At 41.3% G+C, this 17595-nt stretch overlaps 1 protein-coding gene across 2 annotated transcripts in view; it reads left to right on the top strand.

Moving 5' to 3' along the window:
* Window positions 1-365: 365 nt before the first annotated feature.
* The window catches only part of pkib (protein kinase (cAMP-dependent, catalytic) inhibitor beta), a 28606-nt gene continuing 11376 nt past the window's right edge, over window positions 366-17595 (top strand). The window contains exon 1 of one of the 2 annotated variants that reach the window (XM_061059036.1): window positions 366-625. The gene's annotated coding sequence lies outside the window, so the exon portion shown is untranslated. Of the gene's footprint in view, window positions 626-5718; window positions 5833-17595 lie in introns of those variants that run through there. The other variant, XM_061059037.1, reaches the window with a different exon arrangement.

The raw sequence follows: 17595 nt of genomic DNA, 5'->3' as shown, positions 1-17595 counted from the left end.
AGATAGAGATGTGAATCAAAGAGAAAAGCAATATACAAAAAACAACCGAGCCTTTAATAAAACATACAAATAGCACCAGGCTTATGTTATTTTTTTTAAAGGATTCTCATGTGTTATCATTTCACACATAGGACTAACTGTAAAGTGTGAAGTGGCATATTTACGCATTCTTCCTTAAAGTTTTAATTCATTTAAATGGTGTGTTCTGTTTGTACAAATCAAAACTATTTTTGAGTTTTTCTTTCCTTCTCTCATCTAACACAGCAGCTTTTACTTTGAAGGCATTATCCTTCTTCACCCGTATCTTCCTGGCTGCGCACGTGCGTCTTGACGCTCCTCCCTGTTGCTGTGAGTGCGCGCACTGTAAAGCGCTCGGCTGTCAGTGCGGTGAGTGTCTATGGTGTAGTCCTCCTGTTAGCCGCGGGTCCCGCGGTGTGAGCTGTAATGAGGCGGTGTGATGTGTGCAACCGGACGGGCCCGCTGACACTCCGCTCCCTCACCACTTCTTCTTCTTCTTCTTCTTCTTCTTCCCTGCTGAAGATGGTCGCAGGCGGCTAGTTCCAACTTTGGACTACCTGGTGTGTTTTTTTTCCTCCCCCACGGCGAAACGCACAGAAATCAGCTGGTGAGTGTCCGTCGTTGCGTTCAAAAAGGGCTACACTGTCACCTGTTCGGCTCCACAGGTAGGACGACAGAGTGGCTGCAGAAGAAGAATATGCTGGTTAGTAAACATTATAGGCGTGCAAGGATAGATTCACTGAAGCATGCTGGAGCCATTATCTGGAGAGAAAAAAAAAATCGAATTAACAGAAGCTTAAAAAAAGGCTCATGTGGTCAACCTATCAGTCAACAGCCACAAAGCTTCATATTTAAAGACACCATAATGGAAACAAACAAAAAAAAAAAACCAGGCCGCTCCAGCAGTCTACCTGTCACCTCCATATGGGCTCACAGCATTGTGTGCATCAGCTGTTCACATGAAAATGTCATCGACCCCCTGCTCTATGGCAGCTGGATTATCTGCTTTGGTTTATTAAGAGGTAAACAGTGACCTTCTGATGGTGATCATCATGTGGTGAACTGGAGTGAAACCATTAAATCAGTCCAGTTTAAATATTGAACAAAGCAAATGTTAAAACTATAAATGAAAACATCTGTTATAACATTAGAAAAGACCAGTTATTATTATCATTATTATTATTATTATTATTATTATTATTATTATTATTATTAGTGTCATTTCACTCATGTTGTTGGGTTCTTGTGTTGCCTGGGTTCTTATGATGGTTCTTGTGATGGTCGGGTTATATATGTCTGTTGGGTATCGTGCACTTTGGGTTCTTTTCTGTTGAATTGTATTTAATTATTTTTACTATTTTGCATCTGTTATGTTCTTGCTGTTGTTTATGTTCTTCTGTGTTTGGTTTAGTTTGCTTTGTTCTTGTTTGTCAAAGCACTTTGTAAACCTGTGTTTTTAAAAGGTGCTATATAAATAAATAAATAAAGTTATTATTAAAGTTCTGTATTGTTTAATAAGACAGGACTACTACTACTTCATTAGTTAAAAAGTTGGTTTAGTGAGGACTGGTGTTTGAAAGCCTAAACTTAAGGCAGTATTTTCTGACAGTATTCAGTATTTAAATGTGACAACTTGAGTCCTAAAATCAGGCACAATAAGATCCTGAAAACTAAAGTTTGAAATCAAAATGATGTAACATATTAACCCTATTTGTCTGATATGTTATGATTAGCAAACCCTTCAATTTGCTTTACTTTCAAAGGAAAGTTTTCAACCAGCTCGGTATCATTTGAATGGATTTAATGTGCCAGTTAACAATGTTTAACTTCCTTTGATTGTTGCCGTCACAAAGAGAGCGTCCAGTTCAAAGTCTGCTCACAGCTCTTATGCTGTTTGTCAAAGTATGGAGTATAAGCCTACTTGTGTATTTGTCTCCAAAGATTGTCAGATTGTGACAGTTGTGAGAGTCTTGATCACTTTATATATCAAGCCTTCATTAGCCTATTAGGAAAAGAGGAGAAAGTGGACGCCAAAGCAGAAATTGTTAATGCAGTGAGATGGTGAATGTGCACTATATAAACAGAAGTCCAGTCGCTCTGCTGCTTCACAAACCTTAGTAGGCTATATTGTGACCTTTATACTTAAGCTATGGCCTACATATGGAACGGATTCACTTTTATTGCCTGTGCACATCACGCTAGCAAGCCGAGCTAACATTACTACGCATGTGTGCAGTGTTTCCAGGTTGGTTTTTGGAACATTTAAATAAATTATAGTGATACCGAAATCCATATATGTGAACATTTTAATTCTTACAGTGTAGTGTATTGTTTAAATATGCATTGGCTATCATGTGATTTATAAGCAACCATGTGAGCCACCAATTGACCCTTTGTTGGCTCTCTGATTGGTCCACTGACTCACCAATCTAAGAGCCCCCTCTCATAGCAACCGTTGCTGGGCTACTGCCGGTTAGACAAACTTTTGCCTGGGCCAAGTCTTTTCAGTCCGTTGCTTTGACATTGTGACCTTCATTTTGTTACTACGACATGGTTAAAAGGCTTTTTTTTTTTTTTTTTTTTTTACATGTAAGAAGGCGCCTAAGGTTTCTGCAAAAGTGTCAGAAAAAGATATCCACATCGTAATCTGGGATATCTCCCCCCGCATGGATCAGTAACATTTAGCACTAACTGATGTTGCTGTGATTGTAAAATTGTGCACTAACTTTCAACTTCATATTGAAGGCTCTGTTGCCAACGTTTAGAGGATATTACAGAGCCCTGGCTCCAGAGATGTTCACTGCTGGGGTCCAGAGGTAAGTCAGTGGAGGTGAGACAGCTAATATTAGCCGACATCACTAGCATCAGATTTGATCATATTTTAAATGATTTTAACAAGTTTTTAGAGATTTCCCTCATGAATCCTACTGTATCTTTGTCTTTATTCTTTCAATGAGGCCACGTTTAGAAAGAATCAAATCAATTAAATACAGTGTTTCAAATGGGAAGGAGATTTTGTCTAACCTAGTAACAGTAACTATGGAGGGGCGGCTTGACAGAGGGTTACTTCCTGTTGAGGTTGGGGCTTGACAAAGGGTCAATTAAGAGCCACGCATTGAGTGACACCTTTGTAGATGGTTGCTCTTATAATCCGGGTTTTTCATGAATACGCTCACGTTGTCAAATATGGAAAATGAAGCCTGGCTCCGCCGGAGTACCAGCAGCTCTTCAATATTTATAATATTCATTTTAGCTCCAAGGCGCTCCCTTTTTTAATTTTGTGATTTCACCCTGTGTTAATTACACATCCATGAGGTCATGTGAGGAGACACTCCTCATTCCTTGGCTTCTGCTCATTGGCTGGCTGCTGCTGTGATGTTTCTGCTGTGCGATGCGGTGATCGTCTGTCACTCAAACAGCGTGTGATATACGAGGACTTAATTTGACTTTGATCACTTCTGTGGGACAGAAATGTACATGTCTTGGCGGCCTTTTGGTTTAGCCCATTAAGCCTCACACGGCACATGCTGCATCCTGAATTTGTCTTTTGAATATCCAAAAACTAGTCTTAGATTCAGTAATATTTTTGTTTCCAGTTAGATACACTGTGCTAAAATTGAACCTAATGTGAGAAAGTTGGATTTTTAAGCCGCAATATTCATTTTGTCTTTTCTGGGGGGGCAGCAGAACAAGCTGTAGCCATTTATAAATGTATCACCTTAAATAGTCACTTTGTTTTTCAAACAGTTTCCGTTTAGACATCAGTGAGACCTCGAGCAACATTAGTATTCATCTGAAGTCCTCATCATGGCTAACTGAAAAAAGGAAAGGTCAAGTATTTGATTTACTTTTGGCCTCCTTCAACCCCCGAGAAATCTATCCATCTCTTACGCAGCTGAGCTCTCGCTGTTTATTTTGTGCTGGACAAACAGCGGGTGAGTTCAGAGTTGTTGTTTTTTATAAACAGCTTAAAGAGGCTGGATTAGAGGATCATTTTTAAATTAGGAGGAAAACCAAAACAATTAGCTAAAAGAGGCTTAAAGGCTTTGAAAAGCTGAAAGGAACTGTGGCGTTGGGTGATCATTTGGGTCTCCAATAAATATAAACTTGGTATTGATGCTCTAATAGTTTGTTTTGCAGATTTGACAAAAATGTAGAATATGTACTCGACACTTTCAGCATGAGAAGTGTTCTGGTTTCTGTTTGTTGTTTTTAGTCTGAGCTGTGTTGACCAAACGTGTGTCTGTGTGGACAGCAAAAAGCAGGCAGAATGAAATCCATGTAATGATACCAACTCCAATTTGCAGTATTCTTATGATAATTCATTGATCTTCATAAACAGAGCTCTTCACAGAAGTGCAGCAAAGAATCTATTGCAGGTCAAAGAGTTCAATTTGAGTGACAAATCTGCTTGACGCTGTGAAAAAAGCCAATCAGCGTTTAGATAGATTCCAGTCAAAAGTTGACAATGCTGGAAACACCGTAAGTACAGAGAAATCCATATCCCAGAGGCCCAAGTCATCAGCTGATCAAAGGCGATGTTTTCTGATGGTTTCTGAGGTTGCATCTCACCCAATTTAAGATTTAAATGTATTTGTTTCCAATAATATTTAGTAGATATTTGGTTCCACAAACAAACATATTTAAAACTTTTGTTTCCCATTACTGTTGTAGCTGCAGAGAGAAGGAAAGTCGTTAGGCGTTTTTTTAGTTGCAACATTATTTGGACAAATTTTTATAAAGTTGTTTGTTTCATCTTGGCAGCAGGAAAAACCAAACCAATTCCCAAATAATTTTTAGAAGAAATAAACTATTCCGTTTTACAAGATCCTGCACCCATGCTTACTTTAAGCGGCCTCTTACGAGACCTCTTGTGTAGAGCTACCTACTCAGGGAATTGGTCAGAATGTGCAACATTTTACACACAAATCAAGTCCGATCCTCTGTCAATGCAGAGGAGAGGGCGAGTGGAGAGGGGTTGGAGGTGTGTCGCTGGAGGAGAGCGGAGGCTTCAGAATAGCGGAGGGGTCGCCAAACAGCAGTTTGTTTGCCCACTCTTCCTTTAACACAAAGTTCAAATTAAATTTCCTTTCTAAACATTGTCCTTTTTTGATATATAATGCTTTTATAACTTTGCCTGTGAGAAACCTTTAACATTACACTACGGATAAATAATGATTGGTGCAGCTTTAACTTTAAGTGTACTCTAAATAAGTTTACGACACTGACCCAGATAGCTCCCAACTGGGGAAACAAACTAGCCTAATCCAAGTGATGCTGTTTAAATGTATTGATGGTGAAGGAGGACGCAGCTTTATACTTTATACCCAGTTAGCTGTAATCGTAAAAAAAAAAAAAAAAAAAAGAGCTTTAGTTAATATATTTTTATGGGAAGTGAAGGTGCTCTGTTCACACCGTGGGAGCAGTCAGCCTCTGCTCTGTTACCGCTGGCTGAATCATCTGACTTCCCATCATCTGTTCTCCTTCCTCCTCCTGCTCTGTCTTTGACATCAGGCGTCATGTCGCAGTGAGCTAACATCACCGGCGATGGCAGACAGATGATGACATGGCACCGGGTGCCCTCTACCCACCCGTACTGACCCCGAGGTGCCAGAGGTGTCTGACGTCACCTGCTGCTCGATTCCTTTATCACTTACCTGCTGAACAGCCTCACTCAGCCTTATCGTTATCTTTTATGAGGGAACAAAGGCCGCCATTGTGATCAGTAAACAGGTGTCTGCTTAGCTATAAAAATCGGTTTATTCCGCAGTGAACTGGGCACTGCTGAGCGGCTAAACCTAACACCTGTTAAACACTTTCATTCATCAAAGATTTATGACACATACATTCACTATTTCTTCAAGTTTGAACAATATTTCAGAAGATGTGATGCAGATATTTTTGCTTAAACTATTTTAAATGCAGGAAGCAGAGAAGAGCTGAAAAACAATTACAACTTTTGTCCAGCAAAAAACGCCTGATAGTTACTGATTTAACTCTCTGAGATGTTAATGCTGTTTGTTTGAGTCACTTCACTTTCCTTTAACTTTCTTCCTTTTAACTTCTTTCAACCTCGTTCATTTTTTTTAATCAAGCGATGAGCCAAAGTTTAGTTTGTTTTTATTAACGTGTCCATATAAAAACTACAGAATGGAGCACTTCCTGGACTCAACAAACTACATTTTTGAGTTGCTTGTTTTTTTTGGATACATGGAGTCATAAAAAAAAAAAACTAGAAAACCTTGAAGGCATTCTTTTTCAAACAATTCAAATGCTTTTATTTTCATGGCATGGTCGTGTCGACTTACAGGTTCTGGACAGGTGGAGACCTTTGCTGATATTTCTGCTTTGGCTGAAACCCAAGCAGCAACATGTAGCTAATGAGGAAGTACATCAAACTGCTGTCCCCCAAGTGTCCACTTGAGCTTCTATGCAAAAGACAAGAATCCCTGTTAGGAAACCCATATTAAAATGACATTTTTACAGGCTAGCAGAAATAAACATGTTTACAGCCTCAGTCAAATAATTATTTAGTATCAGAGGCTTATTCCATCAGTAGAACAAGCTGTTCGGGATATTCCCATATTTTTTACATCCATTTTAATTTTATCATCCTATTTGTTATTCATATATTAGGGGCGGGGTTGAGTTGACTGACAGATGGACGTGTTGTAGCTGTTCACTAGTAAGCTTATAGCTCGCCTCGGCTCCACCTCTTTGTCAGAGGTTGTTTCTAGATTGAACAAAAGTGAGGTTGAGGTAGCATTTCCATCGTTGGGCTTCATAACACCTCTACAGAAACCGATGGGTGATAACTATGAGACTACATCCATTTGTCTATGTCTATGGTAAAAAACATCCTCAGCCATGAACAACAATGGAATCTGAGTCTAAAAAACAATCTGAGTCTGTACAAACTAGCACCGGGTGTCACCGGGTTTCAAAGCCAAGTCCTAGTTCAAGGGTTTCAAAAACTGGCATGGCATTTTGTGTTGGCACTGGCATCAAAAAAAATTCAAATGGTACCAAGCTTTACTCATCCCTGGTGCAGACTTGTTCAGTGTTTTTTAAACTGGAGGAACCCATGCTGTTTTAGGCCTCTTCCCACATCAGCTGTCATCCAGACAAGTTCTGTGAAAAGAAAGAAAAGTTCTCCTCCCTTTTTGAGATTTTATTTTTATTTTTTGAAGCAAGATAAACGGCAGCCAACTGTCGCCTGTCACTTACAATTTCACCACCCGGCGCCAAATCCAATCCCCATTGATTACTGGTCCTGGCCACTTTGAAGATGGAAACAGTAATTTCCTGAGCCAAATTCCAGTCATTCATTATTCCTCTGTATTGACCAGTGACCTAAAGAGTTTAGCCCTGGCTGGTGCCTCTGTCAATCCTGTTGCCCTTTACTGTGACCTATATGCAACTTTTATCTTTCTGCCCATAAAACACGTCACTCAGTTCTCCCTCTCCAACTGTCTCTGGAGGATGTATATGATGGTGGGCATGTTTTTACAGAGATGTCGAGGAGAGAGGATGATGGGAACAGAGAGGACATGTTTTTCTGTGTTAGACTGTTCTGACCTCAAGCCCCTTTGCCTTTTTTTTCCCCCAGCAACCAGGCCAAACCAAAGGCTTGGGGGGGTAGCAGTGTAACTTAATAGACTTCCCCCAGCATGCTTCTGCCCGGCTCTTTAGGAAAGGCCTGTGGTTCGTCAATGTCATCTCTCCTGCTGCCAGCTTCTCCATACTGATTAGACGGAAAAGGGAACAGTAGGTGAGATGGGCTTGTTCCTCGATGCAAACAAAGGCTTTATTGTTATTCCCATGGCATGCAATCACTCCACAGATCAGTGACCTTTTTCACTGTATCAGACCAAACAATAGAATCAGCTGCTCTGTTTCCCTTCCCCGTAATTACAGCGTGGAATCCCGTCTGCCCCAGAAACAGGCACGGCATCTCCAAACGCTCAGTCAGACAACGACGATCTGAAGAGCTTATTCTGTTGATTGGCAAATGGAGAGGCGGTGAGAGTATGAGAGGTGCAACTGCTGTTTGAATTGTGTTTCAATGGGACCATCAAACATGGTTTTATAAAATGAAGATGCCTCTTCACAGCCAGCTGCACATGAAAGCTTAGCACATTTGCATCTTCAAAAAGCAGCAAAAGGGACATGTTTAAGTATTTGAGTATCATCAGCTACTGATGGATATGAAATTCAGATGTTCTGTAAATTAGTTCACTCTGGAGGGAATAGAGGAGTGCTTTGATGGCTTCAACACTTCTGCTTATATACGACAACAAAGCTTAAAGGTGCTCTAATCAGTCATTTTTGGATAAAATAAGTATCAAATGACTGTGATGTGTTGAATGCATTCCTAATTACGAGGAATCCACTAACAACTTGTTACCAAAATATTTTTTCAACTAGATTTTATAGCCTTTTTAGCTAATTGTTTTTGGTGTTGTGGCCTGTCGCTCTGCTTTTGTTGCCTGATTTCCAGCAGCAGCAAGCAGCTATTTTCACTAATCAAATCACAGCCAAAAAGATCAGAAGCACCTGCGCTACCTGTCCAACGACTAATGTCAGAAACACAAAGTTAGCAAAAAAGCTGATGGACTTTACTGCCAAGCAGCAACCTCCATGTACACTAGGGTATAATGGTCAACTCTGCAGTGTTAAACAAGTTTACAGGATGGTACAAAAACTAATTTCACCCTTCATGACAGGATATTGAGTGGATGAATTGATGTATAACTCAACCATATGAGTTCTATAAAAGCTTAAACTTCTGCATATTAGGGTGTGGCCAGTATGAGTAACAGGTGGGGGCTACATGCTGTCTGCTAGGTTTCACCACAGCTGATTCACTCACTGAACTTGATATCTCTATTATGATGTTGCTGCCTTTTGGAGGTTTATTTTTCATGCAAATATGAACGCATATTTGGTCTTTCCTAGCGGTTTATTGGTCTATGGAGGCTGCAGAGGAGACAGGTTGGTTGGTGACTTTCCTTTCCAGAGAAGACGGCGTACTGTATTGATGAGAATACTGGTTCTTTGAGTAAGACCGGGGCGTACACTGTGAGTTTCTGACCACATTTTTGAGTTGCAATACTGACTTTGAAGCCGGGCCAAATTGCGTCACAATAATGCAAGGTTTGCCATATAGTGTCTGGGGGGGGGGGGGGGGCAGAAGGGTGCAGGTTGGATGAATTCCTGGCATTTTTTCTGTGCAGAATGGCAGACAGCATCTGAAAGCACAAGTGCAACAGCAGGCATGCCTGTTTGATGTGACTCCGGCCTCCTGTCAAGAAAGAAATGAACGAAAACATTGGCAGGAAATAGCTGTAGACCTGCAGCTGCCATGGTCTATTTGTTATGATTTAGCTCGCTAGTTAGCTTTTGGATGTGGGTGATGCTGAGTGTGTGTGCGCAGGTAAGACGAGGAGAGCGTTTTTTTTTAACAGTGGATTTATTTGAGCCATACACCTGCATCTGTCTTCAACTTTGCCAGTGCTCCATCCTGATTTTACACATACGTGGTTGTGAACGTTGGTTGTGCATGTTGCACGTGTACGTGTGAGTTGCCATGCCATCATAATATTTATACAATCAAACTGTGCATGCATGCCCTAACCCATCGCTATTTGTTCACCCTTGCATACTCTCCCACCTGAGATGTGGTTCAGTTAGTGGCGGGATAACATGTCACAAGCTCTTTTAGCTTTTTAGTGCAAACAGCTCTAGTCAGTTACCACCATAAACAGAATCTCCATCTGACAGCTGCACTGTTGTTTAGTAGCTAATTAGCGAGCTAATGAATAAGCGTTGTGCATCCAACATCACATTTTGACAGCTAAGCCCCACTCTCCTCTTTAGCCCCCAAACACTTTTACCAAATCTGGTCACTTCTGTCTACGCTTGGAGGTGGAAAGCTTTTACACAGGCAATTTTTGTGTCAAACCTCCTCGGCTCTTCAATTGCTGCTGTTTTGGATGAGAGAACTCGTGCCTATCCTGGAGTAGCCAGTGCACAGTTTTTATGGATTACTGGATTATTAGCTCTAAAATGGCGCTCATTTGGACAGATAATGTTTTCATTTTTAAATATTGTTTTGAGATAAATGTAGCTGGCTGTATGTCCCTGTCTGGTTCGGGATCTCAGGGTTCTCCTGGAAGAGGAGAAGTTGAAATGCATCAGCCCTCTTCTGTTAATTTTGGATCGGTATAAATGTTTGAAAATGGATGGATGAATAGATGAGTGGATTCTCCTGGTGGAGATGAAATCCTCGTCTGCTGCAGCTCCTCTTTTATCCCCCTCGCCGGGTGCAGCTTTAATCACAAACACAACACCAGAGCTTGACACTTCTGCTGATGCATGGTGGCAGTGTGTGTGTTGGATTTATAGCATTTGTTGTGTTTGTGTGTGTATGTGTGTGTGTGTGTGTGTGTGTGTCTCATCTGTCGGAGACTGCCAGGAGCCTATGGGTGGTAGCCGACGTGCGGGAGCAGCACGTGCAGCCGCAGCAACCCAGGCCTCTTCACGGTGACATGATGGTCTAGTTCTGAGAGCGCCCGGGGTGGAGGACTGCCCGGTCTCACTCTCAAAACAACAGGCTTTGTGCTGAAATATTGATGTGACGCTAGCACACACTGTCCTCCCAGTATCACACATGTATCAGACATGTGTGACACATAAAGTAGATTTATCCTCCTGGCCTTCAGTCTTGATGGCAAGAGGTTACACTGATATATGGACTCTTAAAAGCTGCCTCTGCTTTCAGAACTTGCCTCCTTTCTTGTATAAAGATTGAGCCAAAGTTATCCACCGATAGAGATGCATGTTATGTGTTTTTTTTTTTAATATGGATGTATATATATATATCTATAGAAGTTGCTGGTGTTCCGCTGCCTTTTTGTGTGATTACCGTAAATCCTCTTTTGACCTGAACATAACTCCTCTAACAACAAAAACCTAAAAGATGGAGGCAGCGTGATAGACCAGCAACTCCTGTGTCTCCCAAGCGACGACCTCCAATGTTGAAATATTAAGCCAATGCGGAAGTGCAAAATCCTCGAGTGTTGAGTGTCCACTTGAAGCTAGCTGCAGAAGCACTTGAAGTAACATACACACTGCATTAAAAAAAAAAAAAAAAAAGCTTGTTTTTTACAGCAGAAATGAACATGTTTACAGCCTGGTGCAAGAAGAATTAAATAGATTTGATTGGCTCATGTATGGGTTTTCTTGTTTGATTTTATGGGTGTGTAAGCCTTAGGCAGGTGCAATGACGCTTTGTCAAGAGGCTTAAAAACCGCCTCAGCTCCAGCTCTCAGGCTGTCGTTAGGTTCACTGTAAGATAGCATGAGACAGCATTTGCAGCATGGAGACCGTCATCGATAGGACTACAAAGCCCCCTGCAGTAACAGATGGCTGACGACACTCAGGCTTCATCTATTTATTCTATAGTGTCTCAAAGATTAAAAAAAAAAGAATTCTGTGGAGTAGCAGCTGTTTGTGTTGTGATCTTGATCTCTAAGTGATCCTCTGTGAAATGCTGTCACACACTAAGAATTACAATCTGCACCTGTCAGAAGCTAAATAAACACTTTTATTGGATGTACTTTGATCAACACTCTTGCCCGTGTCAAGGCCACTGGTCGATTTAATCCACAACATTGGTTTGAATCTAACAGTCCTGACAATAAAACAGGTCAAAAACAGGGCCAAGGTTGAGCTCACCCTTCAAAGGAGCTCCTGCAGAGCACAGGAGGACGTTATGTAACTGTTTTCCCAGGCTGCCCCGTATACCATCATGGATGACAACAACGCTCTTTTCAGTGAATGTTTCTTTTTTTTTTTTTAACAACAGTTTGGGTGTTCTGTGTGAATCATCACAATCTGAGCAGTTTTTTTTTTCCATCTTGAGGGGTATGGGTCACTGAAACATCTTCTCTTTTGATTCCTTCGGTTTATTTCTGTCACCACTATATTTTTTTTAACATTGTACCCAACTGCCAAGAGCTAAAGACACATAGTCACATTACATCACTGCCTAAAGTCGTTAATCTTTCCTTGTATAGACCTCGACTGACACGACAGAAAAGTCTGGAAATTTCTGTGGCCAATTCACTCTCTCTCTCTCTCTCTCTCTCTCTCTCTCTCTGCACTGCTTGGTTAATTTATTTCTGGCATTGTTCTGACTGATTATCTTATATGGATTTTGAACTTTTACGTTTAAAGCCCTGTATGTTTTGTATGTTTTGTATTTTTAGCCTTCATTTACTCCATGTTACAGCAGCTGCTAGATTCACTTGTGAAATAATATGAAATGGTCCGTTTTATGTCCGCTTGGGAGCACGATGAGATCACTTTTAAAGAATTAAATTCAATGCAAATAAAACAAAATTCCTTCAATTTCACTTAGCTTCAATCTGCACTGCAGACTCTCTGGCAGTCACTGTGTAATGAGATGCAGAAATTTATAAAAAAAATGTCCATTACCTTCCTTAATTCTAAAAGGTAGAGTCAGTATCATTTTGCGTTGGAGCTTGTCAACATAGTATTCAAACTAGGCCCCGCCCCCCCTGGGCTCAACGCCCCTCGAAGCGCACCCTCACTGCAGGACGTAGTGTGGACGTTTACTGCTTGTACCAACACTGCAAGCTAGCATAAGCTAACCGATGGTGTTTGGCACCTGTCTGTCCAACAGAAAGCCGGCCACATGCACGTCCATCTTTGGTTTGAATCGCGTCCAATCCCTGATTTGTATCCTCTCCTAAACTCAACTGCTCGCTGTAATTGGCCTGGGGAAAGACAACAGCTCGGAGCCAAGAAACGTCCAGAGTCAACCAAAACATCAAAGTCCAGGCAGAGGACAGACAGCGTCTCTGCAGACACAGTCACCTCCACACATGTATGGAGCCCCAAAAGTAATGACTGAGCGACATTTCTTTTATATAAGTCTATTTTTAATTTAACTCAGCCAACAACTTTTTCATTGAAAATATGCAAACACAAACTTTAACATCCATTTTTGCTTTCATTATTCATCTTTGTCATTTAAATTAAATTGTCTTTTTAAGTATATTCCACACGCCTGCATGCCATAGGGGGTAGCTTTCTCTTTTCTGTGTTTACATTCTGCTACTGCACTCCTACTCTTAAGACAAGTGAATTTAATGCATTAAAACAGGAGAAATAAGGAACCTGAACCAAACGTGGTCAAATGGAAACCAATCCATGCTCACCTTTTGCAGAGTCTCATTTCATCCAGACTTTTGGAACACACTGGTGTCCTGTGTGTTGCAACAATAAGGACATTCTGTGTGGTGAAGACGATGTGGTGTCCTTCATGTTTTTGCCTTTTAATGGAGCAGGTTGGAGAGTCATCCGACCATGTTTCCGGGTTAGCTGGTCAGATTTGAAGAAGAAAACGACACATAGAAAAGTCTCGCATTCTTCAAAAACAGCCTGTTCTTTTTTTTTTCTCGACACGTTCCGTTCTTCAGATGGTTGTCGAGGCCTCTGCCAGCTCCGCCTGCCAGCCTTTCTTTACTTTAATTGCTGTAAATAGATGGGGCGCTCTTGTTTGGTGATTGACCCTCGTGAAAAGCTGTTCAATCTGTCTCATATTTGGCAACATGGAAGGCGCTTTGTCAGCCTCATTTCATATAATGACTTGTTGTTGTTACTGCACATTAAACACGGTCAATTACAGGGAGGGCAGTTGGATGAAACAGCTGAGGAGAATCAGTGAGAGCTCGTTAAAGCCTTTAGTACAACGGTTGATTTCTTAAACTGCTTGTAGTTCTCTAAGGTGCTGATATTAATTGTATTTTCTTATTTCTGGGAATGGAAAAAGACAAAAATACTTCCTTTTAGCAATGATAACATCACCAGATTTACAACATAAAAGAAAATCCCCATTGACTTTTAGATGATAGACCCCATGGCGCTCAAATTCTAACTCACTTCCGGGTTTTAGGACTCATTCCTGTGGCGCTCTATAAGGTATCGAGAATTAGCCTAGCATGCTAACATTTGAGACCACTCTGGGAGGGAAGGAATTTCTTACAACCTGTTTTGGTTTTTTTTATTTTTAAAGGTAAACTTACACACTACTGAAAAAATAATTTGCCAAACAACTGTCATTCCTAGTCTTGTTGCTAAGATTTGTTAATTGCTAATAGCGAAAGGTCTTTATTAAATGAGTAAGAGAGGGATTTTCACAGAGTTAAATACACATTTCGATTAACGACAGGACGCTGAAAATAATAGAACTCTATTGATTGTAATAATGACAGAAATGCCAGATCCTTCAAATAAGGTGAATGAGAAGTTGGTTTCCAATAAAATACCTTCCATGTGCAGATATTTCACCCATCAAGAGAATCAGCTGAATTACACTGTACATGCACAGACCTGTAGCACAAGGCCTTGGAGATTTCTGTAAGCTCTGCACCCTGAGCATATTATCTACAGAGTAAAAGCCTCTGCTCATCCATTTTTGGCTTCTGAAACATGAAAGCAGGCCGCCATAGTGAGAAAAAGGGGGCCGTGTGGATCAGCGGAAAAGACGGAACGATGTGCCCGGGATGTTTGTGAGATCTGAAGGGAGGCTGTGATCACGCTGTCTCATTAGATCAGTCTCATGTCTCTGCTCCTCTCTGCCTCTTTCGCTCTCTCTCTCTCTCTCTCTCTCTAGTGCTGCTGCTCAGGAAAAAAAAAACACAACAAATCAACCTCTGACTGCAGAATCGTGCTTCACCTTCCAGCCTTCGTGCATATATTTGACCTTGTTTGCACCTGCACCTGCACATGTGAGAATGATGAGCAATGCCTGCCTCTATTCTTTGCATTTTTTCCTCAGTCCCTGTGTTTTGTGTATACTTTTGCATTGCACACGTCTGATCTTGTATTTTTTTGCTACTCTTTAAACCTTTCATATTGAACCTGTTTACAGAGTCATTCATGTACCTACAGTACAAACCACGTTTTTAGCAGTATATGTATTGTTTCTGCATTAATTGTCTTTGTACCGACAGCTCCCCCAAATTTAAAGTTAACATCAATTATGATGTGAACATAACAGAAGACACCTCAGTGAGGGGGGGGGGGGGAGGGGGGGGAGAGGGGGATGCAGTATAAAGATAGTCTGCCTCTTCCTCCTTGTCTCCCCTCCTCCACTGTATAGCTGCCTTTATAACAATGGTGTCGTTTCCATGGCAGCTAGAGCATGTTAAGCTTTAGGATAACAGTGAAAAAAGTGGGGGAAAAGGACAGGGAATAATCACAGAGTACGAGGGACTAAAAATAGCAGGGGACTTAATCCCAGGCATTATTTATTCATCTAAAACTTCTTGTGTCTGCGCTGGCTGTGTAAACATCATTCCTTCTGCAGTGCCTCAGCGCTTTTTCTGACCTTAACCCCTTCGGTCTCTCTCACCGACTAATCCTATGACCACAGGAGTTGCAGCACGAATACAACACACACATATATATATATATATATATATATATATATGGTTGATATGTAGGGGTTGAATTTGTTGTGATAGGATGACTCCTTCTGGATTATTGCAATGAATCATCTTACTTCTTTTAACTTGGCTTTTCTATCAAGCCTTTAAAAAACCTGACCTCTTAGGGCTGGCTGTGGGAGTCCTTTTTTTTTTACATGTTGTTGTTTAAAGATAAAGATAAACTTTATTGATCCCCCGTGGGGGAAATTTGTGCATTACAGCAGCTCCAGAAAACAGGGGACGGGAATATAATTATTAAAAAATAAAAATAGAAGTTAAAAATCAAATCAAACATATTTACATCAGTTAAATAAAAAAATACAATAATGGAAAATTACACAGTAACTACAATGGAAAGAGTTATTGTTCTTTAAAAAACACACAGTGTATAGAATTATTGTTATGAGGTGGTGATGCTGTTAAAGAGTCTGATTAAACAGTCTGACTGCAGATGGGATGAACGGCCTGCGGTAGCGCTCTGTCTTGCAGGGTGGGTGCCTCAGTCTGCTGCTGAAGGAGCTGCTCAGGGCCCCCCACAGTGTCATGCAGGGGGTGAGAGGGGTTGTCCATGATGGATGTCAGCTTCACTAACATCCTCCTCTCACCCACCTCCTCTACAGAGTCCAGAGGACAGTCCAAGACAGAACTGGCCCTCCTGACCAGTCTGTTCAGTCTCTTCCTGTCTCTCTCTGTGCTCCCCTCCTCCCCAGCAGACCACCGCATAGAAAAGTGCAGACGCCACCACAGTGTCATAAAAAGTCCTTAGCCGAGTCCTGCACACTCCAAAAGACCTCAGTCGCCTCAGCAAAACATGCAGACAACAGGGTGCTGCTGCAAACTTGCAGCTGGAGATTGTTGTTTATGTTGTTTGAAATGAACACACATACAAACCACAAAAGCTTGAACATGACTCAAACATTTTTTGGGAAAAAAACATCTTTAAAACCTCTCATGTTGTCAATTAATGTAATCATGATAAATGTGAAAATGTGTCAGACAGTTCAGGTATTTCATGCACTTAATTGTCATGAATGGACTGTAATGATGCTGTAATGTGTAGTGACAGTGTGTGTGTGCAGGGACAATGTGTGTGTGCAGGGACTGTGTGCAGGGACAGTGTGTGTGTAGTGACAGTGTGTGTAGTGACAGTGTGTGTTGTGACAGTGAAGAAGAGAAATGAGATATGACCTGAGTGACATCATAACAGAGAGAAGAGGAATAACATTGTGTTGTCTGGCAGCCTGAAATGTAGAATTAAGGAGCTTCAGAAGAAATGCGCCTGCATGGAAATCTCAACAGTGTTGGTGTGGATCGAAATAATCGAATCGATTAAACAAACGTAAATTCATCAAATATAACACACAACTAAAGAAATCACCTGACAGCTCACGCTGCTTAACATTCTTTGAGGTGAAGTGTAATGTAAAATACATTTTAGAGGCCATATCTTATCTAACAGTAAATCTGTGAACCTCTATCTATCCGTCTTAACAAGTACTGTTATAGTATATCTAATTATTCTCCGACAGAGACAGATTCGCTGCAGCGCAAGTCCACACTGAGTTGAAAACGTGCGTACACGAGCTGAGACCTGGCGTGGGATTTGAGCGTACCCTCTGGTCACCAAATTGATAAGTGCCAAACTTTGCGTGGAAATGACCGTACACCCATTTTTCTGCTGTACGTACGTTTGATAAGTGAGGGCCAGTGTGTGCAGTGACAGTGTGTGTGCAGTCAGTGACAGTGTGTGTGTGCAGTGACAGTGTGTGTGTGTAGTGACAGTGTGTGTGCAGTCAGTGACAGTGTGTGTGTAGTGACAGTGTGTGTGCAGTCAGTGACAGTGTGTGTGCAGTCAGTGACAGTGTGTGTGTAGTGACAGTGTGTGCAGTGACAGTGTGTGTGTAGTGACAGTGTGTGTGCAGTGACAGTGTGTGTGTAGTGACAGTGTGTGTGCAGTGACAGTGTGTGCAGTGACAGTGTGTGCAGTCAGTGACAGTGTGTGTGTGTGCAGTGTGTGCAGTCAGTGACAGTGTGTGCAGTGACAGTGTGTGTAGTG

Source organism: Labrus mixtus, chromosome 16, assembly GCF_963584025.1.
Source record: "Labrus mixtus chromosome 16, fLabMix1.1, whole genome shotgun sequence".
Lineage (NCBI taxonomy): Eukaryota > Metazoa > Chordata > Actinopteri > Labriformes > Labridae > Labrus > Labrus mixtus.
The sequence above is the reverse complement of the archived record's forward strand: the minus strand, read 5'-3'. Positions and strand labels throughout refer to the sequence as shown.